Genomic DNA, 7,777 nt, shown 5'->3' with positions numbered 1-7,777 from the left:
TGTTGTTGCATTCATTGTCCATCACTTCAATGAGAAATGGGTGTGAAGAAGGAAAATGTGCGTGGTGGACATTGTGAGATGAGCGTGCGAAGAAAAAAAGATTGTTGTTTGTGCAAGTACAGAATAAGATCCACGGGTAAGGCAGATGTGTGTGTGTGTGTGTGTGTGTGTGTGTATATGTGTGTGTGTGTGTGTGTTATGGTGTGTGTGTGTTATGGTAAGTGTTGTGTGTGTGTGTGTGTGTTGCCATGTGTGCTGTGTGTGTCAGGTAAGATCTGTCTATCGGAAAACCCACGCGGTTATGGGGAGAATGTAGAAACTCTGTGCAGACAGCACCTGTAGTCGGGATCGAACCCGGGTCTCTGACGCTGTAAGGCAGCAACTCCACCGCTGCGCTTCTTAGCTTTCATTGAAACAATTTTCTCCCTCCTCATAACGTTTTAGTCTTTCACTGCCAGTTCTTTACAAATTCGCAGCTCTCTGATCTAGGTCCAGACGACAGCTAGAGTAGCGTTAAAATAGACATATTCTGGTCTTGGATTTAACTTTGTTCTACACCGGTCTGCATAACTGCGAGGAAAAGTAAAATTCGCTTTACCACCGTGAGGTCGCTCACTTTGTGCAATCATTTCCCCATTGGATTTTCTGCCACGAGGAGAGTGGGTTGCTGTTGCCACAGGTTGTTTTTAGACTGAGAAGCCATTTCTTTGCTGTGATGACATAACTGACAGAAGTTACAGATTGGCTGGGGTGTAGTCATATTTTCAACATTGGGATGTCCATCTGGTACTTAGTCCGGCTTCTCCCCGCCAAAAGAAAAAGATCTCCCCCATCCCAAACAGTTCATGGGTCCAGGACCAGCTGCTTATCAGGCAGTTGAATCACCCTACCACAGCCACAGAGCTGTGCTGAACTAAGATAGACCTCTTTGATGGCCCTCGGATTATCCCTGATCGGACTTTGTTGGTTTCAGCTTGCACTAAACGTTATTCCCTAATAATGTATCTGTACGCTGTAAATGGATCGATTGTAACCATGTATTGTCTTTCTGCTGACTGTTTCGCACGCAACAAAAGCTTTTCACTGTACCTCGGTGCACGTGACCATAAAGTAAACTCAAATGAACTGACGTGGCTCCACTGGGAAGTTGGATGCTCCGCCGAGCTCTAACTGTTTGCTCACGGAGCTGGTAACCTTTCCAATCACAAAACTGCTCTGTTCCAGACCACTGACTGGGGGAATCGGGACATCCCAACCACCAACCAGCGTATGGAGGTCACCAGCTTGTGCCTGCCTGGAAGTGGATTCGATGATTTTAGTCCTGACCCAGTGAAACTCACGAGGAATCAACAACAAGTGTTATGGTTCCTTCTCTCGGTTACGAAACACATTAACTCCCCCTCCCGTTCCACAATGACCTTTTTTGTCCTGGACCTCCTCCATTGTCAGAGTGAGGCGAAACGCAAAATGAACGAACAGCACCTCACATTTCGCTTGGGCAACTGACAACCCAGCGGTATCCATATGGAAGTTTCCAACTTCAAATCACCCTTGCATCCCCTCTCTCCACCCTCCATTCCTCACTTACTCGTCGTATTAGTTTCACTGTCGTCCTGTCGAGTTCCACCGCATGTATGACTCGTTATCACCTTCCCCACAGCCAACAACGGACCATTGTGGGCTCCACCGTTCCTTGTCCATCGTTGCTTTTCGCATATCTTTCATTCATTTGTCCCATATGCCTTCTTTTTTCCCCTCGTTTCTCTTTCCTCTGGCTCTCAGTTTTAAGAAGGGTCTCGCTCGAAACGTCACCACTTCCTTTTCTCCAGAAATGTTGCCTGACCCGCTGAGTTACTCAGCATTTTATGTCTATATATTTCGCGTTCCTTCAGGTCTATTTGGTCAGCCCTGTCTTGAACTGGCTCCAGAAACATCAAAAATCCAGGAGGCTAGTCCCAACACTGCATTTGCGTCCCCATTCTCATCTCTGGAAGGCGTTGAGCCCAACTCAAAGATCATTAGGACAAAAACCATGATTCATGTTCGCGGCAGAGGCGCTGTCTGTACGACTGTGTTTGGGCACAGGATAACGTTGGTGGGTTGATTCTCTGCTGCGAGTTCACTTGCTTAACTAGCGCCACGTCCACCGCACTCTAGGGCACCAGCAACTCGTGGCTACCCCCTACAGTAGACACTACCGACATCAGAAAATAGTGAAAGTAGAACGATAACAAAGGCGGCACCGCGGCAAAGCTGTTCGAGCTGCTGTACCAAAACCCACTTACCTGATCTCGAATGCTATCTATGTGGTGTTTGCACGTTCTCCCAGTTTACTCCAAGCTTTCCAGTAGCCTCCCACATCCCGAAGTCTGAAGAAGGGTCCCTACCCGTATCGTTATCTGTCCGCATCCACAGTTATTGCCTGCCCTGCTGGGTTCCTCCAACACTTTCTTTTCCCCCCCAAATACGTGGGATGTTGGGAGGTCAATCGGCTGCTATATATTGCTCCACGTGTGTAGATACGTGGTGGGGAATTTGGGATAACATACCAGTTATAGATAACATACATCCCAGAATTTGGGATAACATACCGGTTAACAAAGAGAAATCCAAGAAAATGAATAAATGGGAGCTTCTCTTGCGGTCAGGGTGCAACTCCATGTGTCCTCGAGAGATCGATGCTGAAGAATTAACCCATAACAGTCCATATCAACGACTTTACCGAAACAACATGCCCAAAGTCTATGTTGGCCCAAAAGTAAATGGAAATAGAGGAGCCACGAGCGAGCATGACAAATTGTGTTTAATATCAGCTTCTATGAAGCGGAATCCTGACCTGAAACGCTAACTGTCTAAACTATGTCACTGTGCCAAGTGCCGGAAGACGTAGGTGCAAGTTTAGAGGCAGGATTAAGAACTGCAACATTTTGTGTCTACGTCCCATCCAACCTCGGCCAATTTGATCGCGTTTGGCCCGTATCCCTCTAAACCTCACCTATCCATGTACTTGTCCAAGTGTATTTTAATTGTTGTTGTAGCACCTGCCTCAACTATCTCCTCTGGCAGCTCGCTCCAACAGGTACTACAGTGGGTGTTTGAGGTAACCTCTTTCCCCCAGTCAGTGGTCTGGAACAGAGCATCTTTGTGATTGGAAAGGTTACCAGTTCCCTCCTGCCCTGTGAGCAGGCAGTTTGAGGTCGGCAGGTTATGCACTCTCCGCCCCCCAGTGGGGCCCCCTTAGTTTCTGGTCCCATGAACTGATTGAGATGGGAAAGATCGTTTTATTTTGACGGGGAGAAGAGGGACTAATTACAAGCTGTACAGCCCAATATTGACAATAATGACTACACCACAGCCTCCCGGTAAACTCTACTGAAAAAAGCACTGAAATGGGTCCTAAGTCAAAAAAATATCTGTCACAACACTCACCCCACTCGCCTTCCTACGTAGAAAAATCAATGGAAAACCCCTACACAAAGTCAAAGACCTCAGGGACGACAACAGAATGTTACTTTTCCGAGCAGTCATGCGATCAGGAATAGAAAAATATTAAACCCAATACCAGAATACATCGCCTTTAACCCTAGCCTAACTGTCGTCTCATGGTAGGTCTGGGGGCTGCGAATTTGTAAAGCAACTGGTAGTGAAAGACTAAAACGTTAACGTGGAGTGAGACAATTGACTTAGTGTAAACTAAGAAACGTAGCGGTAGAGTTGCTGCCTCACAGCGTCCAAGGCCCGGGTTCGAGCCTGACTATAGGCGCTGTCTGTACGGAGTTTGTATGTTCTCCGCTTGACCTGCGTGGGTCTTCTCCGGGTGCTTCGGTTTCCTCCCACTTTCAAAGATGTACAGGTTTGTAGGTTATTTTGGCTTCGTTAAAAAATTATAAACTGTTACTAGTGTGTACGATAGTCCTGGAATCGCTGGTCGGCGTGGACTTGGTGGACCGATTGGTCCGTTTCCGCCCTGTATCTCTAAACTAAACTAAAACTAAAATGATATATCCAAACCAAAGAACGTCAACGGTTAAAATAATAGGGAAGAGGGTGATTCCAATCAGCGCGGGACCTCTAGCGGGTGAGGCTGGTGAATTAATCACAAGAAGCTTGGAAATGTAAGTTGAATGAGCACTTTGCAATATTTTTCACAGTGGAGAACATGGTAAACACCCTAAAGAATTCCGAAGAGCTAACTTCAAAGACAATTGAAGAACTGGTAACATCATCATCATCATCATATGGAACAAGGGACCAGAGAATCCCATGTAATAAAGGCGGGTATGTCGCCGGATCTCAATGACATGTCCGTCAGAGTGAAACCCATAAGTGGCTGCATAAACACTGGACCATTCGACGTGCTATTTGCGATCTCATTGCGTTCCAAAACGGTACCAGTCGATTGGAAAACGTCAAATGGAACTCTTGTTCGAGAAGGGAGGAAGATAAATAGTTCATAACCATGGTCTTGATAGCATATCTGTTGGCAATATGCTCGAATCAATAATCAAGGAAGGTAAAGCTTTTCAATTAGAGAAGCCTAATGTATTCAAATGACATCATTATGGTTTTTTTTAAAGAATAGCTAATCTCATTTGACAAAATTGGGGGATATCTTTGAGAATATAATCAGTAGTTGATAATGAATGAATGATTGAATGAATGGATGAATGAATGAATAATGAACGAATGAATTAATTAATGAATTAATTGATGAATGGATAAATGAATGAATGAATGAATGAATGAATGAATGGATGAATGAATGGATGGATGAACGGATGAATGAATGGATGGATGAATGAATGAATGAATGACTGTATGAATGGATGAATGAACGAATGAATGAATGAATGAATGGATGAATGAATGATGGAACGAATGAATGAATGGATGAATGAATGAATGAATGACTGAATGAATGAATGAATTAATGAATGAATGAATGAATGAATGAACGAATGAACGAAGGAATGGACGAATGAATGGATGAATGAATGAATGAATGAATGGATAAATGAATGAATGAATGAATGAATGGATGAATGAATGGATGAACGAATGAATGAATGAATGAATGGATAAATGAATGAATGAATGAATGAATGGATGACTGAATGGATGAATGAATGGATGAATGAATGGATGAATTAATCAATTAATTAATTAATTAATTAATTGATTGATTAATGAACGAATGAATGAATGAAAAGTAGCAGAGCGCAGTATATTTAGATTTTCAGAAAGCATAGTCAAGTTACTCACGCTGCAACATATCACTGTCACCGTCACCTCAGATGGGTTTATGTGCCGCGACTCAAAGCTACGCTGGGCAGTTTACTAAACACCCAGCAACAGTCAGATGCACAAAGGTGATCCGTACGTACCATGGTCTCCCAGCAGGCCGCTTCTCCCCGGTATCTGAGCGGACAATCTATGTCCAGGTGGCACCGCCTGCAGAATTGTATTATCCGGTCTTGAGAACCGGACTTTCAACTTTACCTTAAATTGTCGGTGTCGTTTCTGTTCTCAGAACAGAGCTGGAGTTCACCCCAATAGCCTCCACGACTAGCAACTCATCCTCCTCCACCTCTGCCAGTTCCATACACGATCACATAACCAGCCCAATCTACCCTCCCCTACCTGAGTTAGCGTCTCAGCTACGTAGAGACGTTGAGCAGGCTCGGTCACCATTCCAAAGAGCACAGGGGTATGAGGGGTGCTCTTATGGAAGTGTTTAAAAAGATATGAGAAAAATAGATCGGGTGGATACACAGAGTCAGGGTGGTCAAGTGGGTTTTCCGAGAATGGAGAGAAGGCAGGAAAATGGGATTAGGAGGCAGAGATCAGCCATGGTTGAATGGCGGCGTAGACTCAATGGGCCGAATGGCCTAATTCTGCTCCTATAACTTGTGAACTTGTGGAGTAAGAACTTCATTGTTTTCTCAGGGACACACGGCAATAAAAAACTCTTGACACTAGGTTAGAATTACTAGGTTAATTCCCGGAATGGGACTGTCATATGTTGAAAGACTGGAGCGACTAGGCTTGTATACACTGGAATTTAGGATGAGAGAGGATCTTATCAAAACATATAAGATTATTAAGGGGTTGGACACGTTAGAGGCAAGAAACATGTTCCCAATGTTGGGGGAGTCCAGAACCAGGGGCCACAGTTTAAGAATAAGGGGTAGGCCATTGAGAACGGAGATGAGGAAAAACGTTTTCAGTCAGAGAGTTGTGAACCTGTGGAATTCTCTGCCTCAGAAGGCAGTGGAGGCCAATTCTCTGAATGCATTCAAGAGAGAGCTAGATAGAGCTCTTAGGATAGCGGAGTCAGTGGGTATGGGGAGAAGGCAGGAACGGGGTACTGATTGAGAATGATCAGCCATGATCACATTGAATGGTGGTGCTGGCTCGAAGGGCCGGATAGCCTCCTCCTGCACCTATTGTCTATTGTCTATTGTCTAACATGGCTTTCATCGCTGAGGTCATTGAGTATAGAAGTTAGGATATTATGTTACAGTTGTGCAACACGTCGGTTGACCACGTTTGGAGTGTTGTGTTCGGTGTTGGTCACCCTGAGATACAATGGATAACATTAAGCTGAAACGTGTTCTGAAAAAAAATTACAAGGATGTTGGCAAGACTGAGCTGCAAGGAGAGGTTGGGGAGGTTAGGACTTTATCCCTTGGAGTACAGCGGGCAGAGAGATAATTTTTAATAGTTTAGTTTAGTTTAGAGATACAGCGCAGAATCGGGCTTAATGTAGAAAACATTAAGTTATCCTCTAGTACATTAAAAAAATGACGGAACTGCGGCGTAATTTTCAGATGGTGAGTGACTGGCAAATATTGATGGATAAAGGGATTTACATGTCGTTCTCGACAAATCATATATAGTAAACGAGCAGGTCCACCAGGCAATTATAAGGGCACTTATTGCTGAGCAAAGTGGCTCATTCTCATTGTGACTTCACCTCCCACCTATTCTTGCAAACCTGAATAACTTATACCTTCACTCCTCCTCCGGGTCATTTATATACACTGTAAATAATTGCTAGCCTGCAACCATTCCTTGGCACAATGCTTAAGAAGGAACTGCATATGCTGGTTTAAACCGAAGATAGACACAAAAAGCTGGAGCAACTCAGCGGGACAAGCATCGCCTCTGGAGAGAAGGAATGGGTGACATTTCGGGTCTGAAGAAGGGTCTAGACCCGAAACGTGACTCATTCCTTCTCTCCAGAGCTACTGCCTATCCCGCTGAGTTACTCCAGCTTTTTACGTCTCGCTTGGGACAATGCACTACATCACACCATTCCAGTTTGGAAACGATCTCCATTGTTAAAGTCGAAGGTAGACACAAAATGCTGGAGGAACTCAACGGGTCAGGCAGCATCTCGAGAGGGAAGGAATGGGTGACGCTTCGGGTCGAGACCCTTCATTGTTAATGTGATAAATAATATTTAATCCATGTCAGTGCACTTCTCTTTATATACCATGCACCGTCCATATTGTGTATCAGCCTCTTACGTGGAATTTAGTCACATGCCTTCTGAAAATCCAAATATACCACATTTGCAAAGTTTTGCCTTCCTCTCTTCTTAAACAATAGTTGCGTTTGACATTTTACAATCCACTGGTACTTACCGGAATTTACTAAGTTCTGAAAAACCCGTTAACTCTGTGGTACAGGCAATCAGTGTAACTGGTATTACATAACATTTGGACCTGTCCATCGTTACGAATGATTTAGAGGGATATGGGCCATCACAGGC

Source organism: Rhinoraja longicauda, chromosome 36, assembly GCF_053455715.1.
Source record: "Rhinoraja longicauda isolate Sanriku21f chromosome 36, sRhiLon1.1, whole genome shotgun sequence".
In the NCBI taxonomy this organism is placed as follows: Eukaryota; Metazoa; Chordata; class Chondrichthyes; order Rajiformes; family Arhynchobatidae; genus Rhinoraja; species Rhinoraja longicauda.
Note: the sequence above shows the minus strand (reverse complement) of the source record.